General features: G+C 40.2%; 1 pseudogene across 1 annotated transcript; it reads right to left on the bottom strand.

Moving 5' to 3' along the window:
* Nucleotides 1-3,740: 3,740 nt before the first annotated feature.
* Nucleotides 3,741-5,115, bottom strand: LOC104671172 (annotated as a pseudogene). The gene has a single exon (XR_749253.2). The product of XR_749253.2 is annotated as an elongation factor 1-alpha 1 pseudogene (transcript).
* Between the last annotated feature and the right edge of the window lie 12,587 nt (nucleotides 5,116-17,702).

Raw genomic sequence — 17,702 nt, 5'->3', positions numbered from 1 at the left:
ATAATGAAAATCATTCATCAAAGAGAAGCTACTGGCCCTCAGTAAGACAACAGTGACATTTTAACCTGAGGTTTTTCTCATTTCTCTCCCTCTCCAGAACAGTAGTGAGGTAGCCAAAACCTAGAGGCATTGCAGACTAAGGACGGCTCTGACCTCTTTGGAGCTTCTTGGAAAGTACTATTCCAAGATCACAATTAGTAATTTGTCTGAATTTGCAGCTCCCTTGATAATCTATGTGTTTCAAGTGTGATGGGTATTTGATTTGACCTGGAGCTCAGTTCAGCAGAGGTGAGGGACCTACTCACAGGATATTACTGAAACAAGGGTAGCTACTGGAGACATGTCAACTGCCTAAGGCCGTGACTTAAATTGGGGCAAACAAAAGCCTGGCTGGGAATCTTAAAACAAATCTTGGAAACCAGATGACCACTGGAAACTTTGACAAGTGCAACATATTCTTAGTTATCTAGGCTACGTGTATGACCAGGAAATCCTGGGAAAGGAAAAGGCACCACCTCTGGCTGACCTTGAGGCTCTATAACAACAGGAAGTGACAGCTAATGCTGTCTTGGAAAATGCCTGAAGTCTGAAGGCCTTTGCACACAGACCCCCTTGGCAAAGTTTAGAAAAAACATAGGCAAAGCATTTAAGGAAATAGGACCAATCATCGACTGACCACTAAATCATATTAACCCCAGTGTGACTCCTAGAACGCTAGTCTTATTTTTTTTTTTAAGAAATTTAAAAATAAAAGATAGTGAAAAACTCAGTGGTCCCACACTGCAAGAAATATAGAGTCTATGAAATTAGTCTAGGAAAGTCACTAAACAAATAGGTAGCAACAAGAAAAACAACTAAACTAAACTAAACTAAAAGCAGCTACAAAAAACAAACCATGAAGGAGTGGAAAAATCAGATACACAGTCTTTAAGTTGCTATAACACAATTGTTAAATTGTTGTCACATCCAAAATTCCCAGTCTTCATAACATATATGAGACATACAAAAAAACAGGGAAGTATTCTAACTACGTGGAAAAATGTTACAAGCAGAAAATATCCCCAAGGGCACCTACAGTTAAGACTTAGTGTACAAAGACTTAAGTAAGCTATTATAAATATTTCCAAATAACTAAAAGAAATCATATTCAAAGAAATACGGTAAAATACGAAAGTAATGCCTCACCAAATAGAGGCATTACTTTACATCAATAAAGAGACCGAAATTATAACATGGAACCAAATAGAAATTCTGCAGCTAAAAAGTGCAATATCTCAAATATAAAATTCACTATAGAGGTTCAACAGCAAAACAGAGCAGGCAGAAGAAGAAACAGCAAACTTGAAGAAAAGTCAAGTGAGGTTTTCCAGACTGAGGAGCAGAAAGAAAAAAGAATGAAGAAAAATAAACAGATCCTAAGAGGCGTGCAGGACACCAGCAAGCATACAAACATATGAATAATGAGGGTTCCAGAAAAAGAAGAGAGAAAAGATAAACACTTGAAGAAATAATGGTAAAAATCTTCCCAAATTTTATGAAAAATATTAATCTACCTATTCAAGAAGCTTAACAAACTACAAGTAAAATAAACTCAGAGAGACCTATGCCTATTCATACCATAGTCATATTGACAAAATTGACCGAAGACACAGAAAGAATCTTGAAAGCAGCAAGAGGAGAGAGAACAGCCATGGACAAAGGATTTCAATCAGACAGCCAATTCTCATAGAAGCCATGGAGTTCAGAAGACGATGGATGACATCTTCCAAGTATTGTAATAAAAAGACTATCAACTAGGAATTCTACATCCAGATAAACTGTCTTTTAAAAATGAAGACATTAAGCCATTTCCAGATAAACAAAAAATGAGAGAATGTGTTACTATCGCATACTAAATGGTAGCCTTTAAGCTAAAATGAAAGACCTCTGAAAAGTAGTTCAAATATACACATAAAAATTACGAGCACTGTTAACGATAACTACAGTTATTATGAATGATAGCATAAGCATATTTTTGTTTATAACTCTTCTCCTTTTTTAAAAGACAAAAGCATAAGGCAGTATTATAAAACTGTATTGAAGACTTTATTAAGACGTCATTTATGACAATAATAGCACAAAGCACAAGAGATGAGACAGACATATATTGAAGCAAACTTTCTGAATACCCTTGTAATTATTATTAACTTAAGTTACTAACCAAATTATATTGAGTCTAATTATAATTCCAAAAGTGACCACAAAGAAAATGACTCAAAGACTACAATAAAAGAAGCAACAAGGAAATTTAAAATGTGCATTAGAAAATATTTAGCACAAGGAAGGCAAGAATCAAGGAATAAAGGAACAAAAAAAAAAAAATAAAGGATCACATGGAATATAAAAAACAAAGACCAAATGGCAAAATTAAATTCTACCTTATCAGTAATATCACTCAATGTTAATAAATTAAACGTTCTAAACAAAAGAAAGACATTTGCAGTATAGTTATTTTTATTTTTATTTTTATTTTTTGAGATGGAATCTAGCTCTGTTGCCCAGCCTAAAGTGCAGTGGCACCAGCTCGGCTCCCTGCAAGCTCTGCCTTTCAGGTTCACGCCATTCTCCTGCCTCAGCCTCCCAAGTAGTTGGGACTACAGGCGCCCACCACCATGCCTGGCTAATTTTTTGTATTTTTAGTACAGATGGGGTTTCACTGTGTTAGCCAGGATGGTCTTGATCTCCTGACCTCATGATCCACCCACCTTGGCCTCCCAACGTGCTGGGATTACAGGCATGAGCCACCATGCCCGACCAGCAGTATAGATTTTTAAAAGGCTCTTAATATATACTATCTAAAAGAAAAATAATTTAAAGACACGAGTAGGTTAAAAATAAAAGGATGGAAAAAGATGAGCCATAGAAGCAACAGCCAAAAGAAAGCTAGAGTGACTTTACTAATAAATTTCAAGACAAACGTTCTCACTAGAGACAAAGAAGGTCATTTATGTGCTAAATGTGTCAATCCATCAGAAGATATAATCATTATAAACATACGTACCCCTGAAAACTGAATACTCAGGTGCATGAAGCAAAACTGACAGGAATGAAGGGAAAAATAAACAATTCAACAATAATAGTGCATTTTCAACACCCCACTTTCAATAATGGATAGAATACTAGTCAGATGATCCAGGAGACTCGAAACAACACTATCAACCTAATAGGCATATGCAGAATATACCACAGAACAAGAGAATACACATTCTTCTTACATGCTCATGAAATATTCTCCAGGATAGATCATATGCTCAGCCATGAAACATGTCTAAGTAAATGTAAACGAACTTGAATCACAGGAAGCATGTTTTCCAACCACAATGGAATTAAGTTAAAAAATAAATAACGGAAGGAAATTTGAGAAATTTACATATGAGTGGAAATGCAATAGCATATATTTTTTTTTTCCTCATTGAACTTTTTTAACGGCGTCTCAAAATTCTGTGACAAATTTTTGGTCAAGTTGTTTCCATTAAAAAGTACTGATTTTAAAAACTAATAACTTACAACTGCCACATGCAAAAAAGAAAACCAAAGTGGTCCACAAAACATTCTCCTTTCCTTCTGAAGATTTTATGATGCATTGTTATCATCAACCAGTTTTTTACTACTAAACTTAAATGGCCAATTGAAACAAACAGTTCTGAGATCTTTCTTCCACCACTGATTAAGAGTGGGGTGGCAGGTTTTAGGGATAATATTCATTTAGGCTTCTGAGCTTTCTGGGCAGACTTAGTGACCTTGCCAGCTCCAGCAGCCTTCTTGTCCACTGCTTTGATGACATCCACCGCAACTGTCTGTCTCATATCACGAACAGCAAAGTGACCCAAAGGTGGATAGTCTGAGAAGCTCTCAACACACGTGGGCTTGCCAGGAATCTTATCAACAATGGCAGCATCACCAGACTTCAAGAATTTAGGGCCATCTTCCAGCTTTTTACCAGAATGGCAATCAATCTTTTCCTTCAGCTCAGCAAACTTGCATGCAATGTGAGCTGTGTGGCAATCCAATACAGGGGCATAGCCAGCACTTATTTGGCCTGGATGGTTCAGGATAATCACCTGAGCAGTGAAGTCAGCTGCTTCCATTGGTGGGTTTTTTGCTGTCACCAGCCACATTGCCACAACGAACATTCTTGACAGACACATTCATGACATTGAAGCCCACATTGACCCCAGGAAGAGCTTCACTCAAAGCTTCATGGTGCCTTTTGACAGATTTTACTTCAGTTGTAACGTTGACTGGAGCAAAGGTGACCACCATACTGGGTTTGAGAGCACCAGTCTCCACTCGGCCAACAGGAAGAGTACCAATACCACCAATTTTGTAGACATCCTGGAGAGGCAGGCAAAAGGGCTTGTCAGTTGGACGAGTTGGTGGTAGGATGCAGTCCAGAGCCTCAAGCAGCATGGTTCCACTGGCATTGCCATCCTTACGGGTGACCTTCCATCCCTTGAACCAAGGCGTGTTAGCACTTGGGTCCAGCATGTTGTCACCATTCCAACCAGAAATTGGCACAAATGCTACTGTGCCAATTTTCTTAATGTAAGTGCTGACTTCCTTAACAATTTCCTCATATCTCTTCTGGCTGTAGGGTGGCTCAGTAGAATCCGTTTTGTTAACACCAACAATTAGTTGTTTCACACCCAGTGTGTAAGCCAGAAGGGCATGCTCTCGGGTCTGCCCATTCTTGGAGATGCCAGCTTCAAATTCACCAACACCAGCAGCAACAATCAGGACAGCACAGTCAGCCTGAGACATCCCTGTAATCACGTTTTTGATGAAATCTCTATGTCCTGGGGCACCAATGATAGTCACATAGTACTTGCTGGTCTCAAATTTCCACAAGGAGATATCAATGGTGATACCACGTTCACGCTCAGCTTTCAGTTTATCCAAGACCCAGGCATACTTGAAGGAGCCCTTTCCCATCTCAGCAGCCTCCTTCTCAAATTTTTCAACGGTTCTGTTGTTGATGCCACCGCATTTGTAGATCAGACGGTCAGTAGTGGTGGACTTGCCTGAATCTACGTGTCCAATGATGACAATGTTGATATGAGTCTTTTCCTTTCCCATTTTGGCTTTTACGGGTAGTTTTCACGACACCTGTGTTCCAGCAGCAAACCCGTTGTGAAAAAAAAGCTGCAACAGCATATTCTTAAATCACAATGGGTCAAAAAAAATCTCAAGGGAAATTAGAAAATATTTTGAGATTAATTAAAACAAAAACACAACACGCCAAAATTTATGGCTGCAGTGAAAGCAGTGCTTAAAAGGAAATTCATACCTGATTTGTTTGTATTTTACCCATAATATATTTTTGTTCTTTCTTACTTATCAATAAAAGGAAATTAAATAAACTTTGTATATTTTACTGCATATCATTAATTTTTTAAAAAGTTGAGGCTATATTTCTCTGATTTAGTGCTTGTTATTCAGGGTAAGAGGCAAGGACGAAAACGCCCTCCCCTTATATGGAGAATAATTTAATCTTTTGTATTATATCCTTTCTGTGTAACATTAGAAATTGAGAATGTTTTCCAGTTTCTAAATTTCAATACTTATTGGTATAATACAGAATTTTGGACCACTATTAATATGTCTACATTACACATACCTTCTATTTCAAGAAATATTTTGAAAAAATGTTTTAACTCTTAATACTTACTTTTAGTACTTAACTTTAATTATTATATTTTCTGTAGTATTGAATCTGCTATGCACTGCCTCACTCATTTTTTAGGATCTCAATCCATCTTTCCTAATCTCATCTAATTTTTGAATTCTAATTTTTACTCTTAATTCTTTTAAATTCCCTAATTTTTTTTTACTAGGATTTTTAACTTGAAGTACTCTAAAAATTTCTATACTTTCTTTTAGTAAATCAATGTTTATGGAAACATCTCCTCTAATACTAAAGTGGATTTTTATCAGTTCTGTGGCTTTTCTCTTTTGGTTCCTTCCTAGAGATGTGGTTCCATGGTCATGATCAAGGGGGAGATAAAGAGTTAGTGGGCCGGTGCAGTGCCTCACACCTGTAACCCCAGCACTTTGAGAGGGCAAGACGGGTGGATCACCTGAAGTCAGGAGTTCGAGACCAGCCTGACTAACATGGTGAAACTCCATCTCTACTAAAAATACAAAAATTAACCATACAAAAATTAGCCAGGCATGGTGGCACATGCCTGTAATCCCAGCTACTTGGGAGGCTGAGGCAGGAGAATCACTTGAACCGGGAGGTGGAGGTTGCAGTGAGCTGAGATAGCGCCATTGCACTCTAGCCTAGGCAACAAGAGCAAAACTCCGTCAAAAAGAAAAAGAAAAAAACTTATCAGTTGGCAAGAGGCCCTGTCAAGCCCAGATGGACAAGAAGCTGACACTCCCATCCCCTGTTAGATGGGCTTCTACTCCAGGGGACTCTTTCATCTGACCTTCCTGCTTGCCCTTCTCTCTGCACTAGCACTGAAGAGGTATTACAGATACCATGGAAACATCACCACTGTTTTCCCTGTAAAAGGCTCTGTTGTAGATAGGAAGTTGTCAGTCTTCGGTCACCCTCCATGTGCTCTCGATCAGCTGAAATTACTTAGTTCACAGCAGCCAGTGGTTGTTACCTTTTTGTGCAGAATTTTCCCCATGTCCCTAGAAATCTGTTTCATATGAATTATATGTCTGAGGAAACAAGAGATTCTATATTATTCCCCAACTTTGGGGTGGGATTAACAGTAAGTAGGAAATAATTGCAGGGTAACAGAGGAGTGGGATCAGAATCCAGGAGCCTTGGCTGTGGTACTACTTTACAATGTGAACCCAAGGGAGTCCATTTCCTTCTCCAGATTTCCATTTTGAATGTGAATTTCATTTTCCAGATTTTCATTCACCATCTCCCATTTGACAAATTCAAAACGAAAATCGAGGAAAAAAGCGCTCCGGGTTTTTATTCACATGGATCTAAGCAGTTCAGACAGAACAAACCAACAATTGAACAAAAATCTTTTCAAGTGTTTTCCCTCATCTCATTTACTCTAGCCTCTAGGGAAGACTTCAGTCAGTTGTTGGTTCGTTGTATATGAACTAGACAGATCCGTGTGAACAAAAACCCAGAGCACTTTTTTCCTAGTGCTTCTGTCCTTATATGCCTCTGTGGCACCAATAGACGCCTCGGGCCAGGCCTTTGTTTCCAGACTGTCACATAATCAAGCTTGTTATGAGTTGCCATTGGGACTTCACTACATATTTTCCAAAGTCTTTGAAGCCGTGAGTTCATTCATTTGGAGTTGCATCTCTAATTAAACTTTCAAAAGAGTCTACTGAAAAAAAGCATCCATGTATAATTGGAATTGAGCATTACTCGAAAGAGAATTCCAAGAAAGCCAGCTCAAGGGAAACACATTTTTATGCTCCACATATGGGCTTAAATTAAAGGACATGTTTCATTTTCCAAACCAGTGGAATCCATATTGTGGCTTTAGGGATACATCAATGGCTTTTCACATGCTTACACAGTTGGATGATTTCAAACAGTTGTGACAGGAGAAAGAAATTTGTAATAGAAATTCAAGTTGTAGCTGTAAATTATGACATTAAAACAGAAGTAAAACTACTTTAAAATTACGTTTTAAGCAAAACATATAGTTTAAAGTGATATTAAAGTGGCTAAAGGAATAGACAGTTGTCTCAGGAGCGCTGGGTCCTCTGGACAGCTTGTGAGTGAGGATGTGGGCACATTTCTCAGCCCCTGCAGGCATTGATGTCCACAGGGTAGGAGCAAGATTTTCCTGAAGATGTCATAGATACATTTTAAGGATCACATAGACAATATTTAAGTGAACATGTTTTGTTTTCCCTGTAGAAGGAACCAGGAGCTGCAGGCTCATCTCTTGTTTGGTCTCTGCCCAGGTTGCCTCACTCTATACCAATTTCCTTACCTGTGAATGGGGTATTGGATGAAACCATCCTTGAGCTTTTCCCACTTGAAAATCTGTGACTGTAAATCTAATCCAGGACAAAAGTCTCTTCTCCTCATTCTAAGATGAAGATATGAGTGAACAATTTTAAATTTGATTTTTATACACACGATGAGTGTCAAAGTAGCCATTTGCACTCTTAACTACACCACCCCAGCCCAAGGCAGAGGAAAAGACTTCTAGGCCTGGCAGCTCCAGCAGCCAATGTCATAGTTCACATTTCCAAATGATGCCACGAAAAGCTGGAAATCCTCATAGAAATTATGTGGTTCAATTCTTTCACTCTGCAAATGAGGAAGCTAAGATACTAAACGCAGCACAGATTTGTTCGAATTCATGTAGATGGTATGTGGGATAGCCGGGTCGACCCCGAGAATTTAAGATGCCAAACCCACCTACCACAGCCACCTCCCCTGGTACAAACGCCTGAAAAGGCCCATACAGTGGGATGCAGGTCTGGTCCATATCTCTAAGCAAAAACCCTTATTCATAATGGCAAATCTCAGAGGTTCCAGGCTAGCCCTAGAGAGAAAGAGACTTGACTCCTGCCAGACACCCATACCCTCCTGGCTCAGTCCCACCCAGCATCTAGACCCAGCTTAGAAGGCACTTGATCCAAGAAGATTTCTTGACCCTAAATCTGAGATGGGTGAACTTTCATTGTGCATCAAGAATTCTTCAGTTTTCTGTACACTCAATACATAGGTGATAATGTATCTTCTTCTTCTTCTTTTTTTTTTTTTAACTTATTAGCACTAGCCACTAGACTGAACGCAAGCTCCTGGGTGGAATGGACAAAACAACTCCTTGCACCACCTGCACTTACATAGTTAAGTAAACACAAGTTAAAGGATAACTGACTTTAAAATGTATCCTGAAGGACACAGGCATGGGTTGGGATGCTGGTAGAGTGGTTAGGAATGTGCTTTAGAAACACAGTTTCTAAATACTCATGTTAGGAGGCGGAGAGCCAGGGAGGGCTTCATTCCTAGAGCCATGGACTATTCCCGGAAGCCACGCTGCCACTGCCTCACTGCATTTTGGTCACCCTCATATATTCTGACATTTTGCTGAGAACCTCTCCCTGCCCCAAAACTTCAATCTCTGATAGGAATTGAGTTTATAAAACTAATTCTCAAGAAATGCATTTTGGAAAAATAGTTTGATTCACTGATTGCTTTTGGCCTCTGAGGAGCTACAGCAGACTGAGACTGTGCGTTAGTGTCTTTCTCTTTACAGGGCTGGATTCATCTTGACATTTTCAAACATTGCATGAATATGCTTCCAACCGCTTCTCGACAAGAAAGAAACTGCACCATCTACTCATCCAAGAAACGCTTTCTGAGCCCCTGGCTGCCACACAGCAGCACTGTAAAAGTGATCTGGAAAAAGTAAATGCCAATAATGCTCTTCTTAGATCAATCCTTAGACAAGGGTCTGACCTAGCTTCAGACATGAAACATTCCAGACCCGGGACAGTCAGCACACACTCATGAGAGCAAAGATCAATGATTCCAGGTCCCCGTGTCTCACTGAGGCTTCACTGTTTCTTTAAAGTCAATTCAAGTCATGAGCTGTTTTCCCTTTGCATTTCAGTTACCCTGGTGATTCATATGTTGTGCTGTACGTTAGTGTATGGAAATGTCATTGCTAATGAACCTGGAAACAAAAACAATGGAGACAGGCCAAGCTCCAGTCAGAGCTACTGCCCAGGCATTTGTAGTCGCATATGGAATAAATTCAGAAAAGGGAGCCATGGAGTTTACGTTTTGTTACTTCCTGAAAGAACTGCAAGACTGGCTCCCTGGATGGGCAGCTCTGGAGAGACCCCAGATGCCACATGCACTAAGTGTGGAACCTGCTTCTCCAGGTGTGATTCTGACTCCTAAAGATAAATAACGGATGCTGCAGCTTAGAGACACAGACTCAGAAGAATGAAGCCTCGAGAATAATTTTTGGCATTTTTTTTGGCAGCTTGATATATTACTACAGAAGAAATTTCCAGAAGAAAAAAAAAAGCATAATCAAACCGGGTGGTTTGGAGTGCTCTCCAGTGAAAAATTGCAGCAGTTAGGGCTTCAGCTGACAAAGGCAGTATAAAACGTTCCTGCTATTGGTAGCAGGTAGGACCTTATGAAAGCAAGATTGTGATTCTGTTTGTTTCCTTGTTGCACCAGGGAAAACTAGGGAATATCCATTATTAGTGAAAAATCGTTTTGATGCTGCATTTCAATTGGCTTTGAAGTCAATTAAATTTCTTAGACCAAAATGATCAACCAATCTCGTAAATTGTGTGCATGAATGTGTGTGTATAGCCCATCGAATCAATCAAAGACACAAAATTATCTGCCCAAAATAGCATGGGAAACGGGCCTTCACTGACAGCAAGCACATTGGTGACACAGACAGTTCAACCGTCCTTGTCTTTGGTCGCTGAGCTGGTTGATGGCCAGTGGAGAGGCAGTCACTCCAGTAACAAGAGAAGAACATTGCGTTGCAAGGCCAGGACAGCATTGCCAACTCTCCCCTACTCTTTCCTCTATCTGCAAAAGGGCCTTGCTCAATTGCATCCAGAGACTTTATAAACTAAACTTTATAAACTACACATAAATTGTATTTGATATAGTATTTTATAACCAGGTAAAATCTTATTTATGCAAGTTTTATTCATTCATTCATCCCATCGTCATCTAAAGAAAACTTCCTCTGAGCCACTGCTGTACTAGAGGCTGAGGAAGAGATAACCAAACATGGGTCCTTATTCTGCTTCAACAAATGTTTTATTTAAAAAACCCCTAATGTGATATCTGTCCATGTGTGTGTATATGTATACAGAAACACAATATCTCCATATCTATATATAGCTACACACACACACACACATGCAAGCCAAACCTGAGAATAAAAATTTCACTCTTATTCTACTGTTTCAGATATTCCCCCATCCTACCTGCACCCCCCACAGGATTCTGCTCTGTTGATGAAGTTCTTTGGTGAAACAGTTTGAGAATTGACATCCACAATCTGTTCATTGAGAGCAATTTTCTGCTCAGCAAAGCCTATCTTGCAGGATCTCTGGTCGACAACATGCTCAAATAGAAATGATCTTCCTTTCACTAATAACAAACCAGATCTACTATTTCCACAAGAAGTATTTTTCCCACCTTAAAAGCATCTGATCTGTTTGGTAGGAGTGTGGGGTCTTCAGTTGAATGAAGTTGCATCAGATAACCTAAGGGCATGAAGGTTTTACTTATTTTATTAATAACCAACTAGTGGTGTCAAACTTTCCTTGTAGCAGATGTTTATAAAGTCCAAAGATGTGTGATTCAAAAGCAACTCATGACAATCTATTAGAACTTTTCTCACGCATTATTATTCAAACTTATGATTATAGTAAAACAATTGAGTAATTTTAACAAACAGTCAGATGGTTTTTTAAAATTATTCTATATGGACTTAGAAATGCCTTCTGAAGCATTTTTGCAAAAGGAGCAAAATGCTACACATTGCCAAAGTAGCAAAATTAAAACAGAAAACAAAAAGAAAATAAGTTTGTGATGCAGATTTGTGATAAACGTTTGATGTAAAAAAGCTCTCACAAATCAAGAAGGGAAAGATAACTGTCCTAGCAGAATCACAGGCAACGTGTAGAAATAGGCTGTCCACATGGCCAGCACACATTGGAGAAATTGAGGCCTACTTATTATCAAAGATGCACATAAAAATGAAATATTTTTTATTTAGCTAAGCAAATTGGTATAGAGTGAAAAAGGAATCAAGTCTAACATATGAAAACAAAAATGCATTCTCAGATACTATGTGTTTAAAGGGACACAAATTGGCACAGGCTTTCTGGGTGGACATTTGTTAATGCAGCATCTAGAACCTTAAATTCAAGTGTACTTTTTCATTGCAAATTTACATTTTTGGAAGTTTTTCTAAAGATATATTCAGAAGTGTTCATAAAAGTACAGCAGTACATTTAGGCAAAAATTTACTATTTATAATTTTAATAGAAAAAATGACAACATAAATTTTCCAAATGAAAAAGCAATGTTAAATTATGATATGGTAAGCATCAAAGTAGCAGATACGCATTCTCAGTCTATGAATGCATGTACAAAAATATGCACACACATCAGGGGGTGCATGAATCCTCGAGTGTCTGTTCAGTCCCCAAATCCCAAAAATATTTATCGACTTTGAAAGAAGTATATAATATATTGCTAAATAAAAAATAAAATCAAGCTAAAAAAGAATATGTTGGCATGATACAAGTTCATAAAATACCTATATCTATATAAGTGTGTGCAGAAAATTTCAGTGGCAGATTCCTAAGAACCCAGCTCAAGCTGTTGTATAAAACAGAGACTCTTAGGGCATCAACCGCAAGTCCAAAGGCATGAGTGGATTGAGAACTGTTGGTCCAGGAACTCAAGAGATTTTTAAAGATTCCGGTTTTGGTAACTTCCAGCCTTGCTGCACATAATGTCAGACTCATCGCTAGATACCAAACAAGTTGTAGAATTCCCAGTGTTGTTTTTATTCCTTCATATGCAGAGGGAAAAGTGAGCATTCATTCAACACCTGCCAAGTGCAAGCTAAGTAGCTATGTCACTTGCCCAGCCAAGAACCGTACACTCAGGGAAAGCCACGCTCTGCTAAGCATTTGCCTGGTCCTTGAGCTTCTCACTGGCATGGGATGGCATTATGGGTTGACTTGTGTCCCCTCCAGTTCCAGAAGTCCTAACCCCCAGTGTGACCTTATTTAGAAATAGATTGTTGCAAACATAATTAGTTAAGAAAAAAATCATGAAGGTGGGCACTAATCTATCGTGACTGTATCCTTATGAAATGGAAAAACCTGGACTCAGGCACACTTAAAGGAAGGCAATGAGAAGAGACACAGGGAGAAGATGGCCATCTACAAGCCAAGAAGAGAAGCCTGGAACAGATCCTTCCCTCAGTCTCACAAGAAACCAGTTCTGCCAACATCTTGATCTCAGACTTCCGGCCTCCACAACTGGGAGAGAATACGTATTTCTTCTGAAGCTGTTCTGTCTGTGGTAGTTTGCTCTGGCAGCCCCAAGAAATGAATGTGGCTGGGATCACCGTAATTACCTGAGGTCAGACTATGTGCTCCAAGTTGCACATGCACAGGCATCACCTCACGAGTTTGACAGAGTGCAGATTGCTGGGTCCCACCCGCAAAGTGTCAGATTTCCAGTGCAGGGGGAGGTGGAAAGCCTGCATTTCTAACAAGTTCCCTGTTGATGCTGCTGCCACCGCCTCCAATTCAATGCAGCCTATCCCAGGAGTGGAGTCAATTCCAGAGGATGGGTGTGTCAAGAGCAACATCACCCACCCTGGTGTGGATGACAGGCACAGATATGGCTATAAACACCGCTTAACAGAGGCAGGCAGGTTGCCATTATTTGGAGGCTTTCCCAATTTGTGCACGTGTTCTTTTTTTCCTCCATGTTTAATATACAGTTTTCAATTTAAAAATTAAACTAATATAACAAAAAGTACATAATTGTTAAAGAAAGTAAGCAAACTCTTCAATCTAAATCAATATGAGAAAATTAAGAAACTAATGATAAACTAGACTTACCTCTCCTTTCCCAGTGTCTCCTTTAGAAGGGAAGCCAAGGGGCATGGTATCTTCATTTTCTAATCTCTCTCAATGAACAATGAATTCAGTGGGGTGGAATTCACTGGGGTGGCAGCCCTGTAAATCTTGCTAGAGATTTCCAGTAATGCCAGACTGAATGATTTGAACCAACTTTTTCATGGAACCAAAATAGAGAAGATAAACAGTTTTTATTTTTTGGATTTTGTCGATTTAACATATTCAAGGAAATAAATAAAACATAAGATAAAAAAAGCTGACCAAGAACAGAAACTTATAAAAAAGAACTTAGCAGCATTTGGAGTCATTCACAGTTTAAAAGGGTTCTCTTGGCCAGGTGCAGTGGCTCACGCCTGTAATCCCAGCACTTTGGGAGGCCGAGGAAGGCAGATCACCTAAGGTCGGGAGTTTGAGACCAGCCTGACCAACATGGAGAAACACTGTCTCTACTAAAAATACAAAATTACCCAGGCATGGTGGCGCATACCTATAATCCCAGCTACTTGGGAGGCTGAGGCAGGAGAATCACTTGAACTCAGGAAGCTGAGGTTGTGGTGAGCCAAGATCACGCCATTGCACTCCAGCTTGGGTAACAAGAGTGAAACTCTGTCTCAAAAAAACAAGGGGGGAGTTACCTTATACATCCTGAGTCTCCAGTCCCAGGAGGTTTAGGATACTGGACTGGAAAGTAAGGAAAACTGAAATGAGAAGAAAATCTCAAACTGGGTGCAGTGGCTCACACTTGTAATCCCAGCACTTTGGGAGGCTGAGGCGAGTAGATCACGAGGTCAGGAGTCCGAGACCAGCCTGGCCAAGATGGTGAAATCCCGTCTCTACTAATAATACAAAAATTAGCCAGGCACTGTGGCAGGCACCTGTAATCCCAGCTACCCAGGAAGCTGGGGCAAGAGAATCACTTGAACCCGGGAGACAGAGGTTGCAGTGAGCCAAAATCATGCCACTGCACTCTAGCCTGGGCGACAGAGCAAGACTCTGTTTCAAAAAAAGAAAAAAGAAAAAGAAAATCTCTTAATGGACACACCAATTCTAAGAGTGAAAGGTACTGACTCCAAGATTCTATGTGACTTACGCATACACATGCATATCTACAGATACTTGTTTCCCAATGGATTCACAGCCAAGACTGCCAGAGAGGGAGAGATCAGAACCCAAGGGGCCAAGTCATAGTCTGCAAGGAGGACCCTAAGCAAGAAACCCCTCCCTACTGCTCCTCCTGCCACAGGCACTACTAGGGCCTGGCCAAGAATATGAAGCTACAAGATGTGGTAATTCACAGGTTTCCAGCTCCAAAGAAAGAAACATAAAGACTAATATTTCATATGTGCCACACCAAGAAGAAAATAAACCTTTCACCTGGATCCCACTTCCTGGATCACAGAGGTCTGAGTCAGGCAGACCAAGGCAAACCCTGGTTCCATCTCTCACTAGCAAATTCTTCAACTTATTGGAGCCTCTGCTTGCTCATCTCTAAAATGAGGTTTGTACTGGTCCCTAAATCACAGTGTTGTTGACAGGATTACCAATAGTATGGGAAAAAAACAAATAGCATGGGAAGAGCTCAGCATGGTGGGCACCATGGGCATATGGTGAGTTTCAGTTAAAGGTGGTTATCATGATGATAGGCAGTTCCCTATAAAGGGCAGCCACAGAGAAACAACAGTTTCAGAAATAAGGCATCTGTGTGAAGGCTGGCATCATTGAACATCATGTGAGATACTGACTATCTTGCACATCCACCTGAATTTATCACCAGACTTGATCCCTCCATAATAAACAGAGAATTCATCATTTTTGTGGTTCCTTTGTTTCTCAAGTCCAATGAGGTTTCTCATGCTACTACATTTTTTTTCACAAATCAATTCCTAAAATTATTTGCAGATTTGAATGAACTGTATCCAGAATTATAGCAGTTGGACCAATAAAAATGTGCACACCCTCTACCACAGTTCTTGTCTTAATTTGGTGGATTTTCCCTGGAATGTCAAAACCATTTCAATACGAGAGTTTCTTTGCATTTAGAACTGCCTTCTTTCACAGTCCTCAGGAAACATTCTGGAGAAATCAGAGGAATGTGAAACCCAAGATACCCTTGTTCCACTCTCCAAAACCTACTCATTACCCATGGCAGAAATTCAAATCTACCAGACAATTTGTCTGACGGGGCATGTGTGAACTATGAGACACAGGAACAGTCCCAAGTCAAGAGTTCGTGAATTAGTCTGAAAATTTTATAAACTCATAGCAACATCATCCATTTACGAACATTTATAAACTCATAGCAACATCATCCATTTACAGAGTCATTTGCAATTCATCAAGCACTTTTGCAACATCCTAATGAAAACACTGATAATAATAAAACAACTTTTCACATAAACCTTTAGATTAAAAAAATCCTCCACATGATTTATCTTCTTTCATCTTCAAAATGCTGCAAATCACTTGACATTATTATCTCTATTTTTCAAATAAGAAAATGAAGACATGGAGAAGTTAAGTAATATGCCTGCAGTCTGGAGGAGGAAGTAAAGATACAATCCTAGGTTTGGCATTCCAAACACTGTGCTTTTTCCTCTATGTTACACTGTCCGACATAAATTTATCTCCAGTAATCTTCAAGGGTGGGTATTAGAGCTATCCATCAGAATTCTGATGTGGAGAAGGAATATTACAGCAAAAAGAGCAGAGTTTGTCAAAACAACGTCTCTGTCAGTCCTGTCATTGGACCACATGAGAAAAACTAACTCGTCAACCAGAGCTTTGCAGAAGGTCTGGTCACCTGCAGGCTGAGGTCTTAAAGAGGAAAAGTGCCCAGCCCCTGGTTGACTTACTTCACCACACTTTAAATGTCTTGCTATTATTACACGCCACGTTTGGGAGAGAAGGGAGATAGCCCCTCCCCTGCCCCACCACATGACTGTCAACGGTCTTACACACATTTGACCAGCTGCAGGGTGCCCAGGCTCCATATGTGGTTGCTGTCCTTGGCTCATTTCTCTCCTTCACATCCCAGATCCTGTCATCAACAAGCCCTGACACCTCTACTTCCAAGAGATAACTGAAAACAACCACCTCTGCTGTTAACTACTAGCCCAACCTGTCCTAACTGCTGGCCTAAACCGCTGTGAGAGTCCCTAACATGTCTCCCTGCTTTCTTGCTGTGAACTGTTCTCCACAAAGCACCAGGGCGATCTCTCTAATGGCTTCCCACTTCAATTAGTAAAACCCAAACTCCTTCCTGCCCAAGCCCCTCCCTCACAGGTCTCCCTACCCAACTCTCCACCTGCTCCTTCCCAGTCAGCCGAACTAGACTTCTGTGTTTTCCTCTAATCCAAGCTTCTCAGCATGTGGAGCAATGCCAGCGGCACCAGAGAGTCCAACAAAGAATGTAGATTCTCGGGCCCTAACCCAGATCTGCTGAGTCTAAACCTTGGGGTAGAGGTTCAGAGTTTTCCCAAGGCCCCAGGGGATAATGAGGCAGCAGAGTAGGAGAGTCACTGACCTTATCCAAATGTACTCTCAGTGTATTCCTGCCTCAGGGCCTTTGGTGTTTCTGTTTCCTCTACTTAAAACGCTCTTCCCACCAGTCTGGCACCTGTCTGACTTCTCTTGAGTCACCTCTGAAAATATCTTAAGTATTTACTTGGAGTTTTTTGTTGTTGTTTATTTTCTGCTTTCTCACACTCAGAGAGAGCATAAACTCGGTGAAAAAAGGGCCACAGTCCTGCTTCCCACTATAACCCTGGAAGAGCACAGGGCACAGAGTACACCTTCAACACCTCACCGAGTAGACGCGTGAACATTGGAGCACCTGGTCAGCCACGTGATGGTGAGTTTTCTCATTTCACAGATGAGAAAGTTAAGGTTCATAGGAAGTAACAGGCTAGTCTTTGGTCCAAGTAGAAAAGCTGGAACTCGCACATCCCATTTCCATGCACTTCCTTCTGTAACACATGAAAAAGCCACTTAAGGAGGCACCTTATCTTCTGTCCAGACTCAAAGGAGTATTATCAAGTCCGATCTCTGAAAACACTCTACAT

The sequence above is a fragment of the Rhinopithecus roxellana genome, chromosome 6 (assembly GCF_007565055.1).
Source record: "Rhinopithecus roxellana isolate Shanxi Qingling chromosome 6, ASM756505v1, whole genome shotgun sequence".
Taxonomy (NCBI): domain Eukaryota; kingdom Metazoa; phylum Chordata; class Mammalia; order Primates; family Cercopithecidae; genus Rhinopithecus; species Rhinopithecus roxellana.
Note: the sequence above shows the minus strand (reverse complement) of the source record. Positions and strands in the feature narration are given on the sequence as shown.